We start from the raw sequence: 12232 nt of genomic DNA, 5'->3' as shown, positions 1-12232 counted from the left end.
TGCCCGCTTACCTTGTTTGGGCATTGGAAAGATGAACTAAAAACAGTAGGCCTTTTCCATAAACACTGCGCAAATACTAGTTGTTGCTAATGTAAGCAGCTGCATTGCCATTTAAGGTACAAAGCTTTACACGTGCAGCCAGAGGAAAGCTCAGGCCATAAGTGATAAACCCGGTGGTAGTTCACAGGCGCCCAGAGGAACCACATCATCCAGCTTGCAGGAATTTGGTACGAGGCTCTCCAGGTAGCAGGCTCTTCCTGACTCTGGGCATCCCTTAACCCAGATGGCTCCCCTTTCTCTGGGCCTCTATGTTCCTCACTCCTTGAGACCTTCTCCCCTTGGGTTGTTCTCACTTCTCAGAGCTTTCTGATTCTTAGCCTCTGGCCAACTTACACTCCAGGAAGCTCAGTGGCCTTTGCCACCAGGATGCAGCAGCCACTCCCCTTCTCCAGGCCTGCATCTCCAAGCAGCTGTCCCCCCACCTGTCACCCTCAGGGGTAACAACACGTCCCCCTCAACAGAAACTCTTCAGAATCTGGGTCACCCACGCTTACCTCCAAAAACCTTTTTTGGTTTACCAGTTGCCCAGCCTGGAATATTACCTCCTACCCCCTCCATATGCTGTAAACATACACCCCAAAGTCTAGCAAAGCAGAAGTAGCTCAGGGTGTACCCCAGCTCCACCTCTAATAACTGTGCATCTTGGTAAGTTGCTTCACTGCTATTCCTTCATCTGCAACATGGGGAGAATAATAGTGCCTACTTCATAGCGTTTCTGCGAGGATTCAATTAGAATGTGTGGTTTGCTTAGAATAGTGCCTAGCACATAGTCTATACTCAGTAAATGTTAGTTTATTACTCCATCATACACGACTCAAGTCACGAAGCTGGCCCTGGCCAGCCGATTTCTCCCTCTGAGCTATTGCCAACATTTGTGTGGGTATTGACTTTTTCCTAGCTTCATCGCTTTTACAAGCCTGCACTGAGTTCCCAGAGACCAGCAAAGCAGGGCACTGGCCCCAAGGCTCTCCAACCCTAGGGGGAGGAGGAAACAGGTCATCAAATCCCAAATTCAGGGATAGAGAGGGTGAAGGACAGGGGTGGGGAGGGCTGGAGAAGCCCAGGGGTCAGCTGGGTTTGGTCAAGAAGGCTTCCTAGGAAAAGAGCTAACTGAGCACAGTCTTGAAACGTAAATAAATATTGGGTCAAGAAAAGGGGTCTACCTGAGGGACTCCTCAGACAGAGGAGGAGACAGCATGTGCAAAGGCCCTGGAGGAAGAAAGGCCTGGTCCTTTAAGGAATTGCAGGTGATTCAGGGTGGCATGAGCAAAAGGAGTAGGGTGAGGGCTAGTGGCATGCTTGAAGGTAAACAGAAGACCTTTTAATGCCCTGTTTAAAAGCTAGAACTTCGGGCATCTGTGTGGCTCAGTGGTTGAGCATCTACCTTTGGCTCAGATCATGATACTTGAGTCCTGGGATCAAGTCCTGCATCAGGCTGCCCGCAGGGAGGCTGCTTCTCCCTCTGCCTGTGTCTCTGACCCTCCCACTATGTCTCTAATGAATAAATAAATAAATAATCTTAAAAAAAAAAAAAAGCTAGGACTTCTCAGTGCAACCTGGTACCCTGGACCAGAGCCTAGAGCTAAAACAGAACAATACTAGAAGAACTGGTGAAGTTAGACTGAAGTTTGTAACTTAGCTAATGGTATTACACAAGCTAATTCCTTGGTCTTAACAAACATACAAACATTAGGGGAAGCTGAGTATAGAATATATGAGAGTTCTCTGCAATATCTTTTTAACTCTTCTGTAAATCAAAAATCACTTCAAAATTTTAAAAACCTTTTTTTGTTTTTTGGGGGTTTTTTTAGGGGGGAAGGCTAGGACTTTATTTTGGGAATAATGGGAAACCACTGAAGGGTTTATAGCCGTTTATAACACTGAAGGGTTAAAGCAAGAGGTTGAAGGGGGAAAGCCTGAACCCAGAGAGAGACTAACCCATAATCCAGGAGGCTGTGACATTAGAGACGAGTGAGCAGAGCCGAGAGTTCTCAGAATGTGGAGTTTTAAAAAAAAATGGTTTTGGGATGCCTGGGTGGCTCAGCGATTAAAGCATCTGCCTTTGGCTCAGGTTGTGATCCTGGAGACCAGGGATCAAGTCCCACATTGGGCTCCCTGCATGGAGCCTGCTTCTCCCTCTGCCTCCATCTCTGCCTCTCTCTCTGTGTGTGTCTCTCATGAATAAATAAATAAAATCTTTTTAAAAAATTTAAAAATTGGTTTTGATTGGATGAGAAGGTAAGAAGAGTGCTGAACCAAGGAAGATGCTTGAGTTGCTGGTTTATACAATGTGACCACCAGGATTCGTTGATTGCAAGTGACAGAAACACAGTAAAAGAAAAGGGCAAATGTATTAGCCACCCACTCACCCACCCCTGCTCTGAGAACAAACTGAAGGGAAGCCAGAGGTGGAGCTGACTTCAGGAACAATTGGAACCTGGCCTGAGGCAACTTCAGGACATAGTCTTCCTCCTGGTATCTTGGTATCTTTCTCTAACCAACTGCAGAGAACTCAGGACTTGTATCTTTAAAGCCTTGTAACCTGCCAGGAGGGCATCAGGCTCAAGAGGAATCCTCTTTGGGAATCCCATTTGGCTTCCTGTGAACTTGGAACAGCCAAACTTCCTTTCCCCAAAGCCCCAAGGGCTTCTGAAGCCTAATGCTTTCAGCACCGATTGGCCCTCCTGGCCCTCCTGGACACACTGACTCATCACCACCCACTCACAACAGAGCTGCACACCTCATGCTGCTCCGATCCTCCCCAGGGGAGGGCATGTACAAAGAAGGCTTTGAGCTTCCTGTGCAGTGTTGTCTTCTTCTTCACCTCAGACCTGGCCCAGATGGAATGCCCACTCAGGCGTCTCCTCACTCTCTCTCCCTCCCCACGAGTGACAATGGGAGGACAGGGTAGGGAGAAGGGGATTGCAGGGGAGAAAGTTTAGATTGTTGGGGGGAAGGTGTACAGGTCAGCTTAAATCTTCCTCCGAGATGTTTCCTATCACAGTGAAACAAAAGACACAGGCTCTGGAGTCAGATACCTAGCCTTAAATCTCACTGACATTTACCAACCTTGTGACCTTGGAAAAGTCACTAAAACTATCCATCTTACTTTCTTCATCCGAAATGTGGTCATAGTACTCCTATCTCATGGAGTCTTGGGAGATTTTAGCTTCATTTACTCAATTAGTTAATGTATGTGCAAGGACTTAGCACAGTCCTTGAGAAAAAATGAGCACTGGAGAAAGGAAAACTACTTGTAGTTCATTCTGTTTGGCTTCATTTGTGCAACTTTCTTGGTTTTGAAAGAATGGATAGATGGTTGCATGGATGGATGGCTACACAAATGGATGATTATAGAGATGGATGAGTGGATGGATGGTGGGCGGTTGGATAGATGGATGGATAGATGGATAGATGGACAATCACAATATGAATTATTATAGAGATGGATGAATGGTTGGCTGCATGAATGGATAGATGTTGAATGTATAGGTAGATGATAGGTAGATGAAAGGATGAATGGATGGATGGCTAGATTGATGGCTGGCTGGCTGGATGGATGGATGGATGGTTGAATGGATAGATGGTTGGATGGACAGATGAAATCATGGTGGTGGGATGGATGGATAAGTGTTGGATGCATAGGCAGATGATGGGTAGATAGAAGGATGGTTGGTGGATTAGATGGATGTTTACTTTATTAGATGGATAAGTGGTTGCATGAGATACTGAAATGTGTAATAAATAGTCCTTGTCATCACGAAGCTCACATTTCCGTGGAAAACAAAAAGACAGAAACCGATTACCACAACAGAGAGAGGCAGAAAATTCAGCCAGGGGAATGCAGAAGGCAGGGGCCACCAGGAGTTAGCCCGTCAGAAGAAGAGGAGAAATAATGACGGCAGCTCCTGCCCTCAAGGAACTCACAGTCTAATTTAATAATTAGCCACTTCAGATTCTTTTTGAAACTGAGCCAGGTATAAATAAGTCAGTAAACAGAACAGTTAAGTAAACAAGGTGTTCTTCAAAAGGCAGTGAGCTCAGATGTATAATAAATCCTGATTCAAAACATCATTTTCTCCTTGGAACAACCTCAGAGTTAATTCCCCAAATTTGCCAGAACACACACATTTCTTTGTCCCTGCTGCTCAGCCTCACCTCCTCGCTGGTCCGCCTGCGCAACTGTGATAGGAAAATAAATACCCAAAGCCCTCGCCACCCAGCCCGCCTGCTGCAGCATGTTGCAAGGGGAAACAGATCCAATCCTGGGCCCTGAGAACTCTGCACCCCTCCCCCGACCAGGCCATCGGAAACGGATCGAAGGACCACAAGCTTGTTTTGGTTTTAAATGGGAACGAGTTCATGGCATGAAATTTGAAAAATACCTGAACACCAAGAGTAATTGAATGAGCCCCAGCCCCAGCCCTGGTTCCAGCTCTGTCACTGGAGGGGGGGAGGGGGGGTCTCTGATCTCCATCTATCAAACAAAAGGATCCAACAGAATGATTTCTGAGCTCCCAGTTCTGCTTTTCAGCAACATATATTTTTTTATTTGTAGGTTAAAAACGAGAGGGTTCCAAGAGTCTTCAAAAGGGGCAAGTTGCTCTCCCTCTACTTAGCATCCGACACAGGAAGCAAGTGGTACAGCCTCGCAGCAGGGCCGCAGGGGTGTAAATGTGCCCGTGTCCATGCAAGTGTTGACAAACTGTAAAGCTCTATATCGATGAATGGGAAGATCCCTTCTCTCTGGACATTCAGAGATGTGAGCTGGGAAGACGCAAAAAAGTCACACGGGGCCTCTGTATGGAGGTGAACCCCATCACACTAACTCTGAAGGCCTTAGATGTCTATTGACCACCTTTGGCTGGGGAACTGGCACCCAGAAAAGCAGAGGACCCCTCTGGGACTAGAGCCAGGTCTCCCTCATGGCCAGGACACCGTTCGTCACAGGTGCAGGCCTGGCCAGAGCACCTTGGTCCTCCAGGGTAACAGATTCCAAATCTCTTCCAGCAGCATCCCCAGCAGCACCCACCACAGGGCATGAGGTGTGAGGTTTGCACAGGTGAGGACCCACCTCGCAGTGCTAACAAAACGGTGCTCCACCAGCAGCTGGAGAGTGGGTGGCCCGGGGAGGTGTTGCTTGCCCCTGTGTGGTGCTGGCACGCGGGGAGGCTCGCAAGGAGTGGGTGTGAGGTCTTGAGCCCATGGCGGTGGTCCAGAGTCACCCTCAGCCACACTCTCGGGGTGCAGAGCCAGGCTCCAGAGAGTCCCTATAGACTGGGTTTCGAAGCCAGGTGCCCAGTGCACAAACCAAGTTCTGGCACTTCCTTCCCACCTGCGTGGCTGCGGAGATTTAATCCCGTAACGCCACAATTCCCTTGTCTGTCCAAAGGCTTTAATCGTACCAAGGGCTGTGGGGCGGATCACCTGAGACAGGGGACCAAGGGCTGTCCTACGTCAGACCCGAGATGAAGACTGGACACAGGAGCTGCGTCAGGGAGGGCTGTGGGGAGAGCCCGGGGAGGGCTGCGGGAGGCAGGGTGTCACAGAGGGAGAGTGTGGCCCACTCTGCAGCTCCAGGCAGAGATTGGGTCACCCCCGCCCCCACCGAGTTCTCCCACACTGAGGCCACAGGCTGCACCCAGGGGAGGGGGTTCGGGCTGAGGACAACTCTAAGGAGGCACCCAGCAGGGAGCCTTTAGCTGGCAACGCTCCTGGGAACCGGGTATGAGTGCCTCTACCCTGCGGGGGGACCTGGACAATGCACTGCATTATCCACTTAAAAGGGTTTAGGACTCAATAAATATTAGCTCTTAATATCATCCTCCTCATCATCATCACCATCATCATCACCTTGTTTAACCCTCAAAACCACCCTGGGAAGTGGATATATTAATACCATTTTACACCTAAGGAAACTAGGGCTCAGGGACGTTAATTCACTTACCCAAAGATGCACAGCTCATGCATGATGGAGCCAATACCGGAAAACCAGATCTGTCTGTGATGCGCGCTCCTGCCTCTTCACTCCAAGATGAAGGTCTGCCCGTCCCAATCGCCCTTCCTTCCAGAGCTGGACAGATGGCCATCCAGCGAGTCCATGGATTGGAGATGACTCCCACCAGGGCGCCCAGATCCAGCACCGAGACTCTGTGATGGGGCCAAAGTCTGTCTCGTCTCTCCAAAGCTTTTATCCATTTCAGCACTAGATCCTAAAATAGTCTAGCTCCGCATCACACATGTTTCAGCCGTAACTGTGCACTTCCAGGACTTCCAGACGTGGGGCCTTACGAGACCTGGGTCTCAGAAAGACACCCACGGCGCTGAAGTGCTCTTGGCCAGGTGCCTTCCCGGAGAGATGCTGCTCAGAGCCCTCCATGGCCCCCATGGCCCCACGATGAAACCTGAACCCACCTCTGACTCACCCCCTCCCACTGGGCCTCCTTTCCATGATGCTGGCCTGTCCCGGTCCCTCCACAAACCCTGCTTGTGCCCACCCGCACCTCTGCATAGACCCTTCCTCCTCCTGGTGCTCCCCTTCCCCACCTCCTCCCGGGCCTTCCCTATTTACTGTTTGGGTCCCAGCTTAGATGTCAGCTTCCTCAGGACACATCTGACCTCCAAAGCCCAGGTTAGGGGCCATTCCTCAGCGCCCCCAGCACCCTGCGCTTGCCCCTCCCCCATCACATTGGGAACCTTGCCAAGGTCAGGGACCGTGTCTTGTTCACTGCGCCCAGCACTGCCCTGGGCTTGTAGCCTGTGATGACTAAATAGTGAATGAATGAACAAATGAATGAGTTGATGGTATGATTTAACCCAGTCCCCTAGAGATGACCCAGAAGTCTTATCCTGCCCCTCTGCCCCACATTACTCCGAAATCTGACATCCATCTAGGGAACCCTCCCCAACTCCACCCAACCCAAGTGACCACCAAGCTGGCTCCCGGACACGCATGTTGCATTTGTCCTAAAATCAGAGCCACGAAGGTCCTTGAAAATTTGTCAAAGCCGGAAGAGGAAACTGAGACCCAGAGAGGCGACATAAATTCCACACACAGCTGGCTGGTGGCAGAGCCTGCCCGGCCACTTGGGTCCCCCAGCCGTCCCTCGGCCTCGGTAAATCCCATCTGCTCTTCCTCAAAGTTGGGCTAAACCCCCAGCCCCGCTGGCCCCTCTCTCTGGGGGCAGCAGGGGAGGACACATCTCTTCTCCCAACCCCTGCCACCAGCAGGACACTCAGGAGGTCTCGGGAGCCAGCAGGTCCCTCCCTCCCCATCCCCCCTGCCCCCTGCCTCCCTGGCCCGAGCTCTGCTGGGGCGGAATGTGGGAGGCTGGCACCAGGGAGGCTGCAGGTTGGAAATAAATTCTAATCAAAGACAGAATCATTCCGTCTTCTCCCTCTGCTCCGAGGACAGCGTTTTTTGCTGGGTATTACTCATATGTTCGGAGAGAAATCTTCTGAGGTTTCTCAGAGCCAGAGGGGAACTTGCAGGGTTGGGAGGATAAAAATCTTTTCTTTTCTTCCCCCCAGGCTGGTTCTTGCTTTTATTATCTTCTCTCTCTGCCTCTCATTACGGGCAGGACTTTGAGGAGACAGATTTCACTGGGCCCCCCTTTGCTGGTCTTAAAGGCGCAGGACCCCGGGGTGCTGAGGGCTGGGTGGAGGCCAGAGGCAGGGAACTGCCAAGGGGGGCAGGAGGTGGTGGCCCTGTGTGTTGGGGACGGGGAGGAGGCAGGAGGGGACACGGGGGATGGACTCCACCAGCCACTGAGGGCAGGGGCCACTGGCAAGGAAGGCACCAGAGAAAGGAGAGCCCTTCCCACAAGCAAGGACCAGAAAAGCTCAGAATCAGTGTTATTCTTGAGGACCTTCATTCCTGCCCATCCTTCATCGCAGGGCCACCTCCTCCGTCCTCTCTCTGTCCCCAGATGGACCCACTATCCAACCAGCCCTCTCTCTTCTCACTGACGTCATCTCCTCTTTAGACCACCATGTAGCCCCCCAACCCAGCTGCCCCCCTGCTCCCAGTCTTTCCCACCCCACCACCCACAGTGTCCCCTCCATCCAGCATGAGTGGTGCCACCGTCACTTGCCCTTCTTCCCACTGAGACCAGGGTCGAACCCCAGCCACGGCCCCCTGGGGGCTCCTGCACACTATCAGACCCCTCTTGGCCTCTGCCCTCGTCTTCAGGCCCGGCCACACCCCCTTCTCCCTGGCCCTGGGACACAGCAGCTCTCTGCCCCAGGTCTTGGCACAAACACGGTTTCCTCAGTGGGGCTTTCCCCTCCATCCCCCCTTTCCCCTTCATCCCTCCACCCCATCGCTCCTGCCACATTACCCCCCTTTGTCTCTGGACCGGCCACTGTGTCATGGAGCTAACATGGTGCAACTAAGCCAAAATGACTTGTCCCCCGAGTCCCCTCCTCCGACAGGCGCTGGGGAGCAAGAGACATCTGTCTCCTGTGAGATCTGGAGGCCAGGAGTGAGCAGTAGCAGCCATGTGCTCTGAAGGTGGGGGGCAGGGTGCACCCTGGTCACCCACCTCCTGCCCACCTTGTGGTCAAGGGGTAGCACCCAGGCCTGCAGCCCCTCCAGATCCCCCTTAGATCTCTCCGAGTCCCAGGCCAGGTATGTGTGCAGCTCCGTGGCGAAGGGTGCCAGCTTGTCTAGGAGGTCACCCTGCACGGGTTGGAGGCAGGGGGAGTACAACGCGGGGTCCAGTCTCCCCTTCCCCCTGCCTGCATGCAGCTTTCCTTCCCGGCCTGTAGGGACTCAGGCCTGAGCCCAGATGCAGGGGCTGCTCCCGCACACGAGTTCCCGCACTAACCCCAGCAGCAAAGCCTCTGGCCCGCCGGTGGTAACCACGCCGCTTCTCTGATGAAAATCCGAAGGATACCCTCTCCGGTTTAGCCCTTGTCGGCGCTGAACGTTAGTTTGGGTACAACATGCTCCTTTCTTTCTCACCACGCTACCTGGGAAGACCTCGGGAGGATCCTGCTCATCTTTCCACGGCTGCATCCGCAGTGCCCGCCACAGAATCTGGCACATAGCAGGTGCTCAGCGGTTCCTGAGGGGTGGACCAGCTACCATTAGCTGGCAGGACTCGAGGAAAAAGAAGGTGCTGTAGACATAAAAGGACGACAGGCCTGGGACGCCTGGGGGGCTCAGCGGTTGAGCGTCTGTCTTTGGCTCAGGGCCTGATCCTGTGGTCCTGGGATCGAGTCCTGCATCAGGCTCCCTGCACAGAGCCTGCTTCTCCCTCTGCCTGTGTCTCTGCCTCTGTGTGTGTGTGTGTGTGTGTGTGTGTCTCATGAATAAATAAAATCTTAAAAAAAAAAAAAAAAAAAGGCCAACAGGCCAACAAACACTGGTTGCACACCTAGTGTATGCCAGCATGAGGAGACCCTTCCCTTCTGTCTCAAACTGCATCCCACCCAAAGCTGTCTCCCACCCCAACAGCCCCCCTCCCCCTCACTGCCCACCTCCTCCATAGAATGGCCAAGGCTCCCTACCTCTTGACTCCCAACTCCCTACATTTTGGTTCCTGCCCTGTGCTCCCAGAAGTAGCCATACCCGAGGTCACCAGTGCCAGGGGAACCACCAAGCCTTGGCTCTCCTCTGATGCTACTGACCGCCCTCCTTTCCTGGTCTGGTCCCTGCCGGTTCTGCTCCCACCTCGCAGAGCATGTCTGGTCTTCCCAACAGCTGTTGCCCGAATTCTGTCCTCAGCCTCCTCTCCCTTCTCTCCTTCTCCTCACATGTCTCTCTGTGGCCTCAGCCCCTAGCCTCTGCCCAGGCAAGAACATTCCCCCCATCATCGGAACCATCACGGCCACCAAAGTCATAACTTCAAACCCAGTGTCCTGACGCCCCCCCTGCCCCATGGCCTGTGAGAGTTGTGACATACTGACACAGTATGTGGACTCACACCGTAGTAGGTGTGGCCAATTGTAAGCATATGCTTTTTATTATCAAGTGCCAGTCCAGCCCACCCCGCTGACACTGAGCCATGAGAACAGACCTTGGGGAAGGGAGACAAGTGCCTATAACCACTCACCAGATAGGTCCCTGCTCTGCACCAGTCACCCACGGCACCCTGCTTCACTCGCAGGCCTCAGTGGTAGGACTTAATAAATACATAATGAATTAGCACCTGAATCAATGGGTGTACAGGGTTAAGCGCGGATTTAAAAACCCAAGGAAGGAGGTCGCAGTGCTTGGGGGGAGGCCAAAGCACCGCTTCAGGCAAGGAACACGGAGATGCAGGGGTGGATGACACGAATCTGCGAGGGAGGGCACCCAGCTATGGCAGCTGAAACTCTGGGAGACACAATCTTCACCCTCAGCTTGTAAGAGTCCCTGCAAGACCCTCAGAGACCAACCAGTCTCAGGCTACAGTCAGCCACTCGGAAGGCTCCCTGGATCTCCAGCCACTGGTGCCTCTGCCTCTGTGGGGTTGGGGGTTGGGGGGGATCGCTAGAGCTTTAGACCTTCTGGCGTGACTCTCACACTCACATGGTGTCTGACGGTTTGCAACAACCCAGGGTACATCATGCATGTAGGTACTCCTATCTCTGTTTCAGATAAGGAAACTGAGGCTCAGAGAGGTCAAATGACTTGCCCAAGAGCTAACAATATGAACCCAGGCCTGTCTGACTGGAACCTCACCCTTCCCACTCCAGCATGCTGTCTTTTGAAGAAAGCTGAAGTCTGGACCCCCATTGAAGTGCACACCAGAAGTGCACATGAGATGCTGGATAATGCAGTCGGCGCACACATCTGGTGCTCTGCATCGTGACATTTGCACGCAGTCGGTGTTGAATAATGCAGTCAATACGGCACAGTGAATGCGATTATCAGATGCATGATGGTGTTGACAAACGTTACCAGGGTGGTGGGGGTATCACAGGAATGCATCAACACCCATTGGCCCATTTACACAAGCTGGATTATCAACCCAATTAGTTGTCAGCCAGCAAGAATCAGGGCTCTGGAAACAGATGGATTTGACAGGTAGGGAGCCGGGCTGGAGGACTCAGGGGAGAGTGGGGAACAGAGCCAGGAAAGGCAGCAGAGTAGAAATAGGGGCTGGGGAGGGGGAATGGCCAGTGTGTTGGTGGGGAGGAGGCATGCCAAGGACCAGCCAAGGTCCCGGCCAGTGATTCCCGTGTGACCCATTTGACTGCGGCCCTTCGACTGGTCAAAGGAATCCCAGTGATGATGATGATGGCAATAGTGGTACCCAGTTTGCAGCCTCTCTGCTCCCCCACTGAGGCTCCAGTTGGGTGTCAGACCCCTCCTCTCTGTAGCTTCAGAGCCCTGAACTCACCTGCCACCTCAGTGTTTGGTTACCCGTCTGCCTCCTAGAGCACAAAGTGATCTAAAATCAGGCAGTCTGACCCTAAAGGTCTAATCACTTATCCATCATACTGCTTCACAGTGGATGGCTGGGTGAATGGTTAGATAAATGGACAGACCATGGATGGATAGGTGGATAAAGGGATGGACGGATGGATAGATCATGGATGGATATAGATGGTTGGATGGGGGATGGAGGGATAGATCGTGGATGGATAGAGAGATGGAGGGATGGATGGATGAATGGATGATGGATGGATGAATTTAAAAAATAGGAGGATGGGAGATGAGAGGTGGTAAGATGTTGCAATAGTGGCAGTCATGGTCATTTAGAGTCATACTCCAAGACGGATTAGGAAAAAATTGAATCAAGGTCTAGCATAGACCCCTGAATCAGGGGCCACCATCCCAAAAGCCCAGAACTCATGCCATCCTCAGTAGAAGGGCCTGAAAGGATCTACGGGCCTTTGCTCCCTAAAAGTGAAGACCGTCCTTTAGCACCCCTGCCTATGCCAGGACACAGGACAGTGCCCAGGATAGAGCCGGGCGCATTGGCCAGTCCTCACAAAACTCCAACTGAATTTGACAAGGAGTAATATTTGAACACCTACTGTGTGCTCGACACAGTCTTCTGCTGACCAGCTGGCCGGCTGGTTGGCTTCCTCCCTCTGGCTGGCTGGCGGCCTGGGCTTGGCCAGCCGACTCACAAAGCCCATATCAGCTTACACAGCAGTTGGTGTTTCCTTCGCTGTAAATGCCCTTGTCTCCCTAGATGGAGGGAGAGTGTGATGATGACAGGGGTGGTCAGAATGA

The 12232-nt window shown here is 52.5% G+C and overlaps 1 long non-coding RNA gene across 1 annotated transcript in view; it reads right to left on the bottom strand.

The window, feature by feature from the left end:
• LOC140634287 (uncharacterized) overlaps positions 1–12232 on the bottom strand; it is a 113484-nt gene that overhangs the window by 90292 nt on the left and 10960 nt on the right. Inside the window, exon 4 of the long non-coding RNA XR_012031800.1 lies at positions 6008–6210. This is a non-coding gene — a long non-coding RNA (uncharacterized lncRNA). The remainder of the gene's footprint in view (positions 1–6007; positions 6211–12232) is intronic.

Source organism: Canis lupus, chromosome 5 (genome assembly GCF_048164855.1).
Source record: "Canis lupus baileyi chromosome 5, mCanLup2.hap1, whole genome shotgun sequence".
In the NCBI taxonomy this organism is placed as follows: Eukaryota; Metazoa; Chordata; class Mammalia; order Carnivora; family Canidae; genus Canis; species Canis lupus.
Note: the sequence above shows the minus strand (reverse complement) of the source record. Positions and strands in the feature narration are given on the sequence as shown.